Raw genomic sequence first — 13,477 nt, 5'->3', positions numbered from 1 at the left:
TAGATAGATTATTAGGAAAGGAAATACTGACCTAAAGTATATAAACATAGTCAAGACTGTTGATATATTTTGCCAGTTGCTTTTCAGAAGGAGTATACCCACATACGCTTTGACCAACAATGTATAAAAGTGCTGATTTCAAACGACCCCCTAGTCAGTTGGACTTTAATTTTTTTTCTGATTTTATATATGCGAGTTGGTATAAAAGAGAACTTTCTACCATGGTTTTGAAAAAGATGAAGGATTACCATCATTTATTGCAAAAGAATCCACCAAAGAAAAGACATGACAATAATATCATCATTTTTTAAATGCTTAAACAGTTCCAGGCGCCCTGCTGAACACTTATTTTATTCTCATTATAGCTTATGAGGTAAGTATTATTATCTCCATTTTTATGAGACTTGGAGAGTGGAGGTAATTTGCTGAGGCTGCATAATTAATAAGTGGCAGAGTTGAAATTTAATCCAGTTTTGTCCAGTTCCAAAGCCCTTGTATGGATTCACTGGGGGCAGTGATGGTAAGCTGATTTGCTTACATGATTAACAGGCTCAGTCATTGTCATAGATGAAGGGCAGCATTAGAACATTTCCTCTCTCAGCATCAGCAGATGGCAGATGGGAAAAACCATTCACTCTACTCATTTCAGTTTCAAAAGACAGCTATTAATAAATTGTGGAGAAAACCGATCAAGGATGCCATATTTCCACCTTCATTATAGACTATTAAAAGCCCTCGAATCAATATCTATTTTAAAATCTGTGATTGATTTATTTTTGCAACAACTGCATTCTAGAAATAACGATCAAACCCGGCAAAGTGCAAACTGAGTTCTAGCAAATTGGCGTTTCAGCGGAGTGGTACATAACTAATGCTTTATTATTCTGAGGGATAAAGAATAAGGTCTTTTGCATTTTAAAAAATTGCACTCAAGTCTTTTAAAGACGGACCCTGATAACCATTCAAAGCTCCTGCTATGATGAAATGCTTTGAGATACTCAGAGAAATGAGCCAGCAAGATGTTCCTTTTCCAGTCTCAGCTAATACAATAATTACAACTTGAATCTGAGCCGAGGGAAATTATAACAGTTGTACAGACTCAAATGGCAGGAAAACGAGATTTTATTCCTCACATTTAGACTGTCATTAGTGAATCCTTGTGAAGGGTTATCTTGGAAGTATGAAGAATGTCATAAATGTGTGCAGGTGATCCTTATGCAGAGTGTATAGAGGTGTGGATTAATCATAAAAAGAATATTCATTTAATAATTTCAAAGCTTCGTTTGAGAATATGTCTGGGTGTGTATAAAGATAAATTATGCCTGAAAATTTCCATTCAGCTAATTTACCACACCTTTTTTTTTTTTTTTTATTAAGTTGACCCGAAGAGGGAAAGATCAATTATTTCCAGTTGCTGTTCTATGGACTCATGTAAACAGCACAGGTTTGGCCTTTGCACAGCCTGTTAAAGGGAGTGGTGTGTGGAAACGATGAGGCCTTGTTAGATTCAAAGTGAATCCAGTTTTAATTAAATACTAAAATCTAACTTTAATGCCTCTCGTTAGCTGCGATAGGATTTTGATAAAACACAAAGCTTATTATATCTGATTAAAAAGATGGTGTATTCATCTTTTAGAGTTCCTGCTGCTGTTGTTTCTATTCTTATTTTTAATTTTTGTTAATTAATAAATAGTGGGTTTATTAGAGAAAAGACAATATTTTATTAAATAGCTTTTTCATACAACCAGCAAAGAAAAGTTTTTTGACAATGAACTGTAGCAAACAGCATATATTCACTTGAGAAAAAATTTCGGGAAATCTTTTTGCCTACAGAATACTGAATAACTTTATTATTACTTGTGCTCTATCCCTCTGGAAATCATTAAACATTTCCTCCAGGTGAGGAAGCTTGCTATCTCCATTTTTTCATGAGTTATTGAAGGAATGAGATGAGTAACACTCCAGGTGTCATTTCTGTGATAGGATGACATAAATGCAATCTATTTGTGACCTCGAGGTGAAAGTTAACTCAACCCTGATGAAATTTGTTGGAGATAAAATTAGCAGATGTCGTCAAAGAGTAAAAAATGCAAGAGTCTGATTAAGTTTTACTTTCTCTAGAGATGAGATTTTATGTGTAGGAGCTAGAGTGATTTCTATTCAGTAAATATTTGTTTTTTGTACTCAAAATTGTAAATAAAACATTTATTTTTGAAAAAATAAAGAATTAATGTAAAAATTTGAGGAAATTGTATATACAAATAAAATGACTTAAATCCAGTGGCAGCCCATACCTGCCCATTGTTCATAAAGTATATACATACACACACATACATGCATACTTGGGAAGATAAGAAAGTTTGACCCTGTGTTCATGCTTTGAGTTATATATCTTTTAATCATTTTTGGAGAATAAAAAAAATTGGTGGGTGTAGCTGTGGTATTGGCACATTTGTTTTCCATGCTATTGGAAAAATAGAGTGATATACTGGGAGAAAATTTTAAAACTTTTATATTATATTAATACAAACATGTACAAATTGATAAGAAAAACTCAACCCGATAGAAAAATGTACAATATGAAGTAATATTAAAAAGCCAGTCACAATTATAATCTGTGAAATGTAAATTAAACAAGAATGATATGTGATTTTTGCCCACTGAATTGGCAAAAAAGTATAATATATAGAGTTGGTGAGGGTATGGGAATATGGGTGCTAGTAATGGAAGTATAAAGCTATCTAGCTTCTTAGAGAACAAACTGCCAGTATATAAAATTTTTAAATGTATATAGCCTTTAACCTCACAACTGGACTTACAGAATTTATCCTATAGGAATAATCACACACATGCAAAAAGATAAATGAATGTAGATGTCTATTACACCATTATTTGTGACACCAAAAAAGGTAATATCTAAATGTTCACTTATAGAGTAATGATGACAGAAATTACGGTTTTATAGACTGCTATAAATTTATTAATTGGAATCAGGTAGTTCTGTATTAAAGGACCATATAATTTGTTTTCCAAACTAGGCTACTTTTGATAGTGAAGTGAACAGCATTGATAATTAATCCAAGACAATAGGATAAACCTAAACATGTGATTACCGAACTCTGTATACATTGACATAGAAACATGTCCAAGACACAGTTAGTTAAAAATAGCATTTCACAAAACGTTATATCATGCTTGGTAAAGTAGAGGGTCAGCAAAAAAGAGGATGGATGGATTGATGAGATGGATTGACACAGTGGCTGCAACAATGGGCTAAACATAGCAACGATTGTGATAACAGCGCAGGATCGGGCAATAATTCATTCTGTTGTGCAGGGTTGCTATGAGTCAGAACCGACTCAACAGCACCTAACAACAACAAACTTAAACTCTGGATGTGTGTATTTGTGTAAATGCATAGAAAAGGGTATGGAATAATACTTGGCAAACTGCTGACATTTGTTACTTCTGAGGAGGGGAGTGGAATTGGGGAGAAGGGTGAAGGTAGACTTGCTCTTTTTAATTCCATCTACGTCTGAATTGGTGTTTTTCTTTTTACAATGAGCAAATATTTATGTATTACTTGCAAAATGAAGCAATAATAAAAATTTTTCAAAAATGGTGACCATTAAAGAAGAGTCTTCGAATGCATCCCCCAATAACTTAGTTGTATTATCGACTGTGATGGATGGTTTGGTTGATACGGTCACCTTCAAGTGTAGACCCTAACATGTCTAGCTACAAAGCTGAGGGCAATCTATTCACTTTCAGTAAAAACCTCCTTCACTTAATAGTAATGAGCAATGGGCATTTTCTTTTACCAAATAGAACAGAAAGTTGCAGTTATGAATAAACTCAGGTCTAATATTATGCTAAAGGAATTTAAAACAGTTTGATAATAATTGTCAGTTAAATATTGACTATAAATATTATAAAACAAGCTCAGATTATGTGCCTTATACAAAATTCTGTGGTGATGGAAATAGTTCACATTATATCTGTCTTTGCCAAAAGCTTCCTGATGGGGGGGGCGGGGGGGGGAAACAAGTGACAGTATTCTTTCTATGGTAACAATTGTGCTGGTCCATTAGTTAAATCTTTGGAATACCATGATTGACAGTCTTCCTAAACTAGCAGATATTCATTCAGAAAATAGTCGCTGAGTTTCTATCACATCTGTCACTGTTCTAGGTACTAAAGATAAAGCAAAACATTCAAAATTTCCTGTTGTCATGGAATTTAATTTCTAGTTGTGGGAGACATAATGAACAGTAAACAAGATAAGTAAAACATTAAGTTTGTTAGATAGTGATGAATGTTATGGAAGATATAAATTGAGAAGGGTCTGCTGAGGGTGTGTTAGTTTCCTATTGCTGCCATAATAAGTTAACACAAACTGGATGGCTCAAAATGACAAATTTGTGCTCTGTTCTGGAGGATAGAAATCTTAAAGATGTTGGCAGGCCCATGCTGTCTCTGAAGACTCTAGAGGAGAATTTGTTCCATGCCTTCTCTTTGCTTCTGGTATTGTCAGCAGCAATTGGTATTCCTTGACTTGTAGGTGCATTAGTCTAATCTCTGCCTCTTTCCTCACATGGTGTCCTCCCTGTGTATCTTAATCTGCCTCTTCTCTTCTTCTTACAAAGACACCAGTCATACTGGACTAGGGCTCACCCTAATGACCTCGTCTTAACATGATTACACCTAGAAAGACCCTATTTCCAAATAAAATCACATTCACAGATATGGGTGGGGGAGGGTCAGGACTTCAGCATAACTTTTGTTGGGGGGGATACAATGTAACCCATGACAGAGAGGTATTTTACTTTTAAATAAAGTGATATGGGAAAGCAAGGACCTGAAGGAGGTGAGGGAGCATGCCAGAAAGATAACTGGGGAAAGGAAGAAGAGCAAGTACTCAAAGCCTTCAGTGAGAGCATGCCTGAATAGAGATCGTGTTACTTCTTTTCCAATCTGAATACCTTTTATTTCTTTTTCTTGCCTTATTGCTCTGGCTAGGGCTTCTAATACAGTACTAAAAGAAAATGGTGAGAGTGAGCACCCTTCTATCCTTCCCAATTTCAAGGGGAAAACTCTCAATATTTCTTCATTAAGTATGTTAGCTCTTTGCTTTTCATATATGCCCTGAGTCATATTGAGGAACTTCCCTTCTATTCCAATATTCTTGAGGGTTTTCATCAAGAAAGGTGTTGAATTTAGTCAAATACTTTTCCTGCATCCAACAAAAATACAAATAACCTAATCGTAAAATGAGCGAAGGGCTTGAATAGACAAGCCACCAAAGAGGACATTCAAATGGCCACCAAATACATGAAAAGATGCTCAACATCATTAGCCATCAGAAAGCTGCAAATCAAAACTACAGTGAGATACCATTTCACTCCCACTTGGATGGCTAAGATAAACAAACAAAAAAACCCAGAAAATAATAAGTGTTAGCAAAGACATGGGGGAAATTGGAACCCTTAGTCATTGCTGGTGGGAATGTAAAATGGTATAGCCTTGTAGAAAACAGTGTGGTAGTTCCTCAAAAAACTAAAAATAGAACTACCATATGTTCCAGCAATTCTACTCTTAGGTATATACCTGAAGGACTTGAAAGCAGAGACTGAAACAGAGAACTTGTACACCAATGTTCATTGCAGTACTATTCACAATAGCCAAAGGTGGAAACAACCTAGATGCCCATCAATGGATGAATTTATAAATAAAATGTGGTACATACATACAATGGAATACTACTCAGCCACTAAGAGAAATAAAGTCTTGATACATGCTACAATATGGACGGAGCTCGAATACATTACACTGTGTGAAATAAATCACGAAAGGACAAATATTCTTTGACCTCACTTATATAAAAAGATAAGAACAGGTAAACATGTAGAGACCAAAGTTTATTAGTGGTTATCAGAGGTGGGATGGAGGGAGAAAGGAGGGGAAGGATCATTGCTTATGGAGTACTGAATTTTGGTTTATAATGATTTTTTTTTAGTGATAGAAAGATTATATTAAGGGCAGGATTGCACAGCTGATTAATGTAATTGCTGTCAATAAGTTGTAAACTTGTAAAAAGTTGAATTGGCAAAAGTTATGTGATAGATATTGTCTTAGTTTATCTAGTGCTGCTATAACAGAAATACCACAAGTGGATGGCTTTAACAAAGAGAAATTTATTCTCTCATGCTCTAGTAGGCTAGAAGTCCAAATTCAGGGCGTCTGCTCCAGGGGAGGCTTTCTCTCTCTGTTGGCTCTGGAGGAAGGTCCTTGTCCCCAATCTTCCTCTGGTCAAGGAGCTTCTCAGCTCAGGAACCTTGTGTCCAAAAGATGCAATGTGCTCTTGGCGTTGCCTTCTTGTTGGTATGAGGTCCCACTGTATCTCTGCTTGCTTCTCTCTCTTTTATATCTCAAAAACAATTGGCTTAAGACACTATCTAATCTTGTAGATCTAATCAATATAACTGCTGCTAATCCATCTCATTAACATCATAGTGATAGAATTTACAACACATAGGGAAGTCATATCAGATGACAAAATGGCAGACAATCATACAGTACTGGGAATCATGACCTAACCAAGTTGACACATATTTTTGGGGGACACAGCCCAATCCATGACAGACATTTTTACAACAATGACAAAAACAACAACAAAAAGAGTAGCTGCTAAGACTGCTTATGGACAAGCAAACACCTCATGGGATTTGGTTCCTTGGTTTGGAGGTTTAGAGTTGTGGTTTCATGGGACCTCACAGTTAATTGGCCTAATACCATGTTTAGTTCTTCTGTTCTACCTCCTAGTTCATTGTGTAGTGCTTGGGTTCTTCAAAAGCTTGCAAGTGGCTATTCAAGGTACAGTTGGTCTCTGCCTAAAGCAACAGAGGAAGGAGAGTCTGGAAGAATAAAAGAAAATAGGAGGCGGAAATGTAATGTGTGGCTAATTGCCTTTATGAACAACTGCTTCCTTTGCCATAAGACCAGAAGAGCTTGTTACCATTACCAAACATTTTGATCAAAGATTTTGTAGAAGAATCTTGATCAAAACGGGTAAAATGAAGAACAGAATTTCAAATTATCATGGAATTCAGACATTCTGGAGCCATGGAGGCTGGATGGAGCCATGGAGGCTGGATGAACCCCTGGAACTATTGCCCTGAGACAATCTTTAAATCTTTAACCGAAAGTATCCCCTGAAATCTTCTTAAAACCAAGCGATAGCTTAGCTTAACTAGTAAAGAATGTCTGCATTGAGCATTGTGCTCTTTTAAGATCTATCTATATATTGGATCAAACTGACAATAGCAACTCAAAAGATTAGATAGGAAATTTAGGGAGCAATGAGTTTATGTTAATGGGGGACAAACAACTTGGAAACGGAGGGTGAGAGTGGTTGCATAACTCAAAGAATGTAATCGATGTCACTGAACTGTATAAGTAGAAATTATTGGATTGGTGTATGTTCTGCTGTGTATATTCTCAACAATGACAACAAAAATAAATTATTAAAAAATGTCCTTCTATTTAGGTTTTAACTTGGAGGAACTATAAATGAAAATGGCATTAGACAGTTTTTACCCAGTTCAAGGAATGAGAAAGCCAGCAGATTTATTCACACGTACTTAGATTCGAAGGAGAAATTCAAAGTAATGGGCATGTTGTATAGAAATTGAGAGAGATCAGATCTCTTAAATTCACTCCTGTTGCATCTCTACTGTCACAGGATAGGATCATTGTTTCCCAGGAGGATTGTGATAATCTCCTCATAACCGGTTATAATGCTTTAAACTAAATGTCCTTTCTGCTAATACAGTACCAACAAACAAACAAACAAACCCATTGCTGTCCAGTCAATTCTGACTAATGGCATCTCTACAGGACAGAGTAGAACTGCCCTGTACAGTTTAAAGAGAGCACCTGGTGGATTTGAACTGCCAACCTTTTGGTTAGCAGTCGTAGCTCTTAGCCACTAGGCCACCAGGGTTTCCATTAATACAGTAGTCCCCTCTTATCCTCAGTTGCGCTTTCTGTGGTTTCAGTTATTGTGGTCAACTGCAGTCCTAAAACATTTAATGGAAAATTCTCGAAATAAACAATTCATAAGTTTCTAAGTAGTGTGATGAAATCTCTCGCTGTCACGCCGGGGACATGAACCATTCCCTTGTCAGCATCTCCACACTGTATACACTACTCGCCCATTAGTCACTGAGTGGCCGTCTGGGTTATCAGATCAACTGTTGTGGTATCACAGCGTTTGTGTTCAAGTAACCTTTATTTTACTTAATAATAGCCCCAAAGCGCAAGAGGGGTGATGCTGGCAATTCGGATGTGCTAACGAGAAGCCATAAAGTGCTTCCTTTAAGTGAAAAGATAAAAGTTCTCAATTTAATAAGGAAAGAAAAAAACTCACCTCATTTCACATCATCACAAGAAAGGTGAGTAGAGTACAATAAGATATATTGACATTCACATAACTTTTATTATATTGTTATAATTGTTCCATTTTATTATTATTGTTATTAATCTCTTACTGTGCCAAATTTATAAATTAAGCTTTATCATAGGTATGTAAATAGAGGAAAAAAACATAATATATATAGTGTTCAGTATTATCTGCTGTTTCAGGCATCCACTGGGGGTCTTGGAACATATGCCCTGCAGATAAAGGGGGACTACTGTACTGTAGTACAGGTATCATGTCTTTTCTAAAGTAGTGCAACAGCTTCTCCTAATCTGTCTCGCTGCCTCCATTCTTGCCCTGTCTTCAGTGTATTTTCAATTGAATTGTCAGATAAATCTTCCAATCGTGGAAACATGGTTTTCAATTAAAATGTTTCAATGCCTATCTAGAGGCTTCAGGTTAAACAGCTTAGAGTGGCACAGAGACTTAGTGACCTGATCCAGTCCTGCCTACCTCTTTGACTCATCTCACATTATTTATGTCCATCTTTAAAGAAGGACTTGCAGCCTTCTGAAAGTGCCATGGTCTCTGTTGATTCCGTGCCTTTGCACATGCTGCTTCTTTGGCTCACTCTACATGTCATTCAATACTCAGCCTATGTGCTACCTCCTTAGAGAAGTCTGTGTTACATGCCTTTTCTATGTGCAAGCACAGCACACTTTGCAGTTACTATCGCTGTTGATTTACTGCATTGGTTTATAAGGTATTTTGAGGGAAGGGTCTAAATAGTATTTGCCTTTATGGTTCCAAGACCTAACATATGGTAGGTGATAAATAAGTGATCTCTGAGGGAGAGAAGATACTATGAAGAAGGAAGTAAGGAGGGAAGATTAGTGTATAGTATAAACATGACCTCTATCCTAAATAGACCCAAAAAATTGCCTACAATTGACTAAAGTTGTGTGAAGCAAAATAAAACTGGATCAGCGACTGCCCTGACAGGGAGCACAACAGAGAACCCCTGAGGGAGCAGGAGATCAGTGGGATGCAGACCCCAAATTCTCATAAAAAGACCATACTTAATGGTCTGACTGAGACTAGAGGAATCCCGGCGGTCATGGTCCCCAAACCTTCTGTTGGCACAGGTCAGGAACCATTCCCGAAGACAACTCATCAGACACGAAAGGGACTGGTCAGCGGGGGGGAGAGAGATGCTGATGAAGAGTGAGCTAATTATATCAGGTGGACAGTTGAGACTGTGTTGGCATCTCCTGTCTGGAGCGGGGATGGGAGGATAGAGAGAGTTGGAAGCTGGCAAAATTGTCATGAAAGGAGAGACTGGAAGGGCTGACTCATTAGGGGGAGAGCAAGTGGGAGTACAGAGTAAGGTGTATAGAAACTTACATGTGACAGTCTGACTTGATTTGTAAACGTTCACTTGAAGCTCAATAAAAGTTAATAAAAAAAAAAAAAAAAAACTGGATCAGCATTCTGCCTTGCCCAGAATTTATTAGCTGCTTTAGAAAATCAGTATATTGAATCAGAACTTGCAATATATGACTGCTTTTTTTTTCTATCATCACTGCTGTATCAAAGGAACATCTTTCCAACATACACATCTGTTAAGTCTATGTTTTTATGTGATTTTCCTTAAAATTCCGAAGAACACAAAGGCATTGCTGTGCCTCTTAATAGGGTAGACCGGAGGAAGAATTGCTCATCTAACTAATAGCTGTTGCTGTGTTCACTGATGATCTTTCACTCCTCCTGGAGCCCTGGTGGTGAAGAGGTTAAGAGCTCAGCTGCTAGCCAAAAAGTCAGCAGTTCGAATTCACCAGCTGCTCCCTGGAAACCCCATGGGGCAGTTCTACTCTGTCCTACAGGGTTGCTATGAGTCAAAATTGACAGTAATTGGTTTGTTTTGTGTTGGGGGCGGGGGTGGATTCCAATATAAGCTTGCAAGAGAGACATGGGAAAGTGCTTCTTATGATAATCAAAGTCTGATAATGGAATTGGCATAGATAACAAAATGTCCTCATTTAATTTAACAAATGTTTGAACAGCTACAATGGGCCAGGTACTGATCTAGGTACTAAACTAGGGATAAAATTTTAAATTAAATAATGTTTCTGCACTCATATAACTTTTATTCAAATGTCTTCAGTTTTCATTCTATAAATGAACGTGGGGGTAGAAATAGTGTGATCAAAAGGTTCAAGCGGTCTGGTTTGCCCTTAAAAATGGCAGGGAAATGGAAGAAGTCTGAAAGCTTAGCTTTCTATCGCACCCCTGGCAATTTTCCTGGAGAGCCTGAACTGAACCTAAGGAACCTTCCTTCAGAGCAGCCCCTCCCTGCAATGTGCTTCCCTCCTGAAATAGAGGCCTGTTCGTTTTGGACACAGCCTCTCGCAATTCCACTTTCCCTGAATTACTTCTCTCATATATAGTTTTTGGTGTCTGAGTTGGAATTTTCAGAAACACTTGTTTGTTTCTTAATTTTTTTTTTATCTTCATGGATTAGGCCACTTTATAATTGGTTAAAATATTTGAAAAGAGAGTGATTCTATTTCTAGCTAATAGAGTGACATATTGAGGACATACTGAACTTCCTTATTTCATGTTGAATTCAATGAGAAACTCAAAATGCTAAATAACAACAAAAAAAACTTTCGCAACCAACTAATGGTAAATTGAATAGTCTGTTAATAATAAGGAATCATTTGTCACATTTTCCCCATCATCCCTTAGCATTAATAATATCCAAAAGAAATATCCAACTAAAGGAGCCCTGGTAATAGCAATATTTCAATTAGTGGGTGGATACAAAGATTGGGTCAGTTCAGTTGGAAGTGTCTGAAGTGTCATTTATTTTAGCCTTTGTCTAATTTCCAGAGAGGGTCTGATGAGATATTGCCAAAAAAGGTTGAAAAGAATGATTCAGAACTAGTGTGCTAGAGGTGGTGTTCTTGATCCTAAAGGACAACCGTATATTATATTGTGATATATATATTTTTTCTGTTACTATTTTATTATTTTTCTGTTATGGTTACTATTTTAAATTACTATTCTTGTTATAAGCAAGGATAGCAAGACTTCATCTCACATACTTTGGACACATTATCAGGAGGGATCAGTCCCTGGAAAAGGACATCATGCTTGGTAAAGTAGAGGGTCAGAGAAAAAGTGGAAGACTCTTAATGAGATGGATTCACACAGTGGCAACAACAATGGGCTCAAACATAGCAACAATTGTGAGGATGGTGCAGGACTGGGCAGTGTTTTGTTCTGTTGCCCACAGGGTCGGTATGAGTCGGAGCTGACCTGACAGTACCCTAAAAACCTGACAGTACCTAACAACAAGGTTGTGTTTCTAGTACTAATGTTTTCTATTACTTTTACTATTGCTGTATAAGACCAATCAATGGATTAAGAAAAAGTTCTCAATTTTATTGCTTATTTGAAAGAGTGTTTATGACAAGACATTCCATTTATTTACCTCTCATTAATTTCTCAATCCACGGCAGATATCACTCCTATAACCTTAACAATTGCCCATGCCTATATTCTGCTCAGACCTCTCTCCTGGCGAGACTCACACTGACGCTTCTCACAGCTTATAGGACACCTCTACCTGAATAGCCTACAACCACCTCAAAATTATATGTGTAAAATTAAATTCTTTATTTCCAGTAAAACACCCAAACCTGTTCCACCTCTTGAATTCCTCATCTCAGTGTCTTCACCATCCATCAGTCTGCCCAGAGTCATTCTTGATTCCTACCTTCTCTTATTTCCCGTATCCTAATGGAAAATGAAAGGAGCCCTGGTGGTGCAATTGTTAAGAGCTTGGCTGCTAACTGAATGGTTGCCAGTTCAAACCCACCAGTGGCTCCATGGGACAAAAGAACTGGCAATCTGCTCCCATAAAGATTACAGCCTCAGAAATTATGGGGCAGTTCTACTTTGTTCTTTTGGGTTGCTGTGAGTTAGAATCGACTCAACGGCACACAACAATAATCGTCAATGAAGTCTGTAAATTCTGTCTGTAAACTGTCTCCCAACTCTGTATGGACTTCTTAATTACCACTGATGCTACCCTGGTTTAGGTTTTGCCATCTCTTACACTGATCTGTACCTCAATTATGACCTGTGTGTTCACACCTTCATGCTTTTCCACAAAACCCTCTGCATGTGTATACTTTTCTCCCTTGCCTGCATGGAAGAATCCTACTTATTTTAAAATCTCAGCTTTTCTCTTCTGGGAAACCTTCTCACTTGTCTCCACTACTCTGCTACCCACCAGGGTTAGATGCTTCCAGATCATTTGGAATATAGTTTTGAATAACACTTATCAATTTGAATTATAGACATTATAATGATGTAGTATTTTATTAACTTTTAAAAATCCAGGCCATGGACACTAAATAAACATTTGTTGGATAAATTAATGAATTAATTAGTGAAGCTGGCAAATTAGCAGATTTTTCATTCCTGAAGAGCAGAAGAACACTGACAAATGATTAGGGAAACATCTTTAGGAATTGTGAATTCTTAGGCAGTAAACTGGGAAAGTCTAGGTCATGTTTCCATTGTTTCTTTTTCACTGCAGTGGGACATTTGAAGATAGAGGAATCTCTGGGAAGGGAACTACTGACAATGCAGTTAGTGTTGATGAAAGGGATTTAGGTACCTGGACCATGACTTAATATCCTGGAATGATAGACTCTAGACTAGGGTGACATGCATATTGCAAGTATGGGGAAGAACAAATATGTTTTCCAGAGGTTAGCTGACCTATCTAAGAGTCTCTATACTGTAAATGTAGAGGAAGCAAACACCCAGATAAATCCATGATGCTGATTACCTTGAGGGGAAGCAGATGGAATTCGGAAAGAAAAATTAGACTGAGGGAACTTCTTAGTGATTACTGTGAGAAAATAGAGGAGACTGAAAATATTAAGTAGAAATTCAAATACCCATACAAAGGCAAAGCACATGGGTTTTAAAGAAAACAAATACCTGTTGCAACATGTATAATCTTGTGGGGAACACCAAGAC

At 37.2% G+C, this 13,477-nt stretch overlaps 1 protein-coding gene across 29 annotated transcripts in view; it reads left to right on the top strand.

Annotated features, from left to right (window-relative positions):
• LMNTD1 (lamin tail domain containing 1) overlaps window positions 1-13,477 on the top strand; it is a 504,435-nt gene that overhangs the window by 81,395 nt on the left and 409,563 nt on the right. The gene's annotated exons all lie outside the window — the stretch shown is intronic.

The sequence above is a fragment of the Elephas maximus genome, chromosome 4 (genome assembly GCF_024166365.1).
Source record: "Elephas maximus indicus isolate mEleMax1 chromosome 4, mEleMax1 primary haplotype, whole genome shotgun sequence".
Lineage (NCBI taxonomy): Eukaryota > Metazoa > Chordata > Mammalia > Proboscidea > Elephantidae > Elephas > Elephas maximus.
This window is presented reverse-complemented; position numbering and strand designations above follow the sequence as displayed.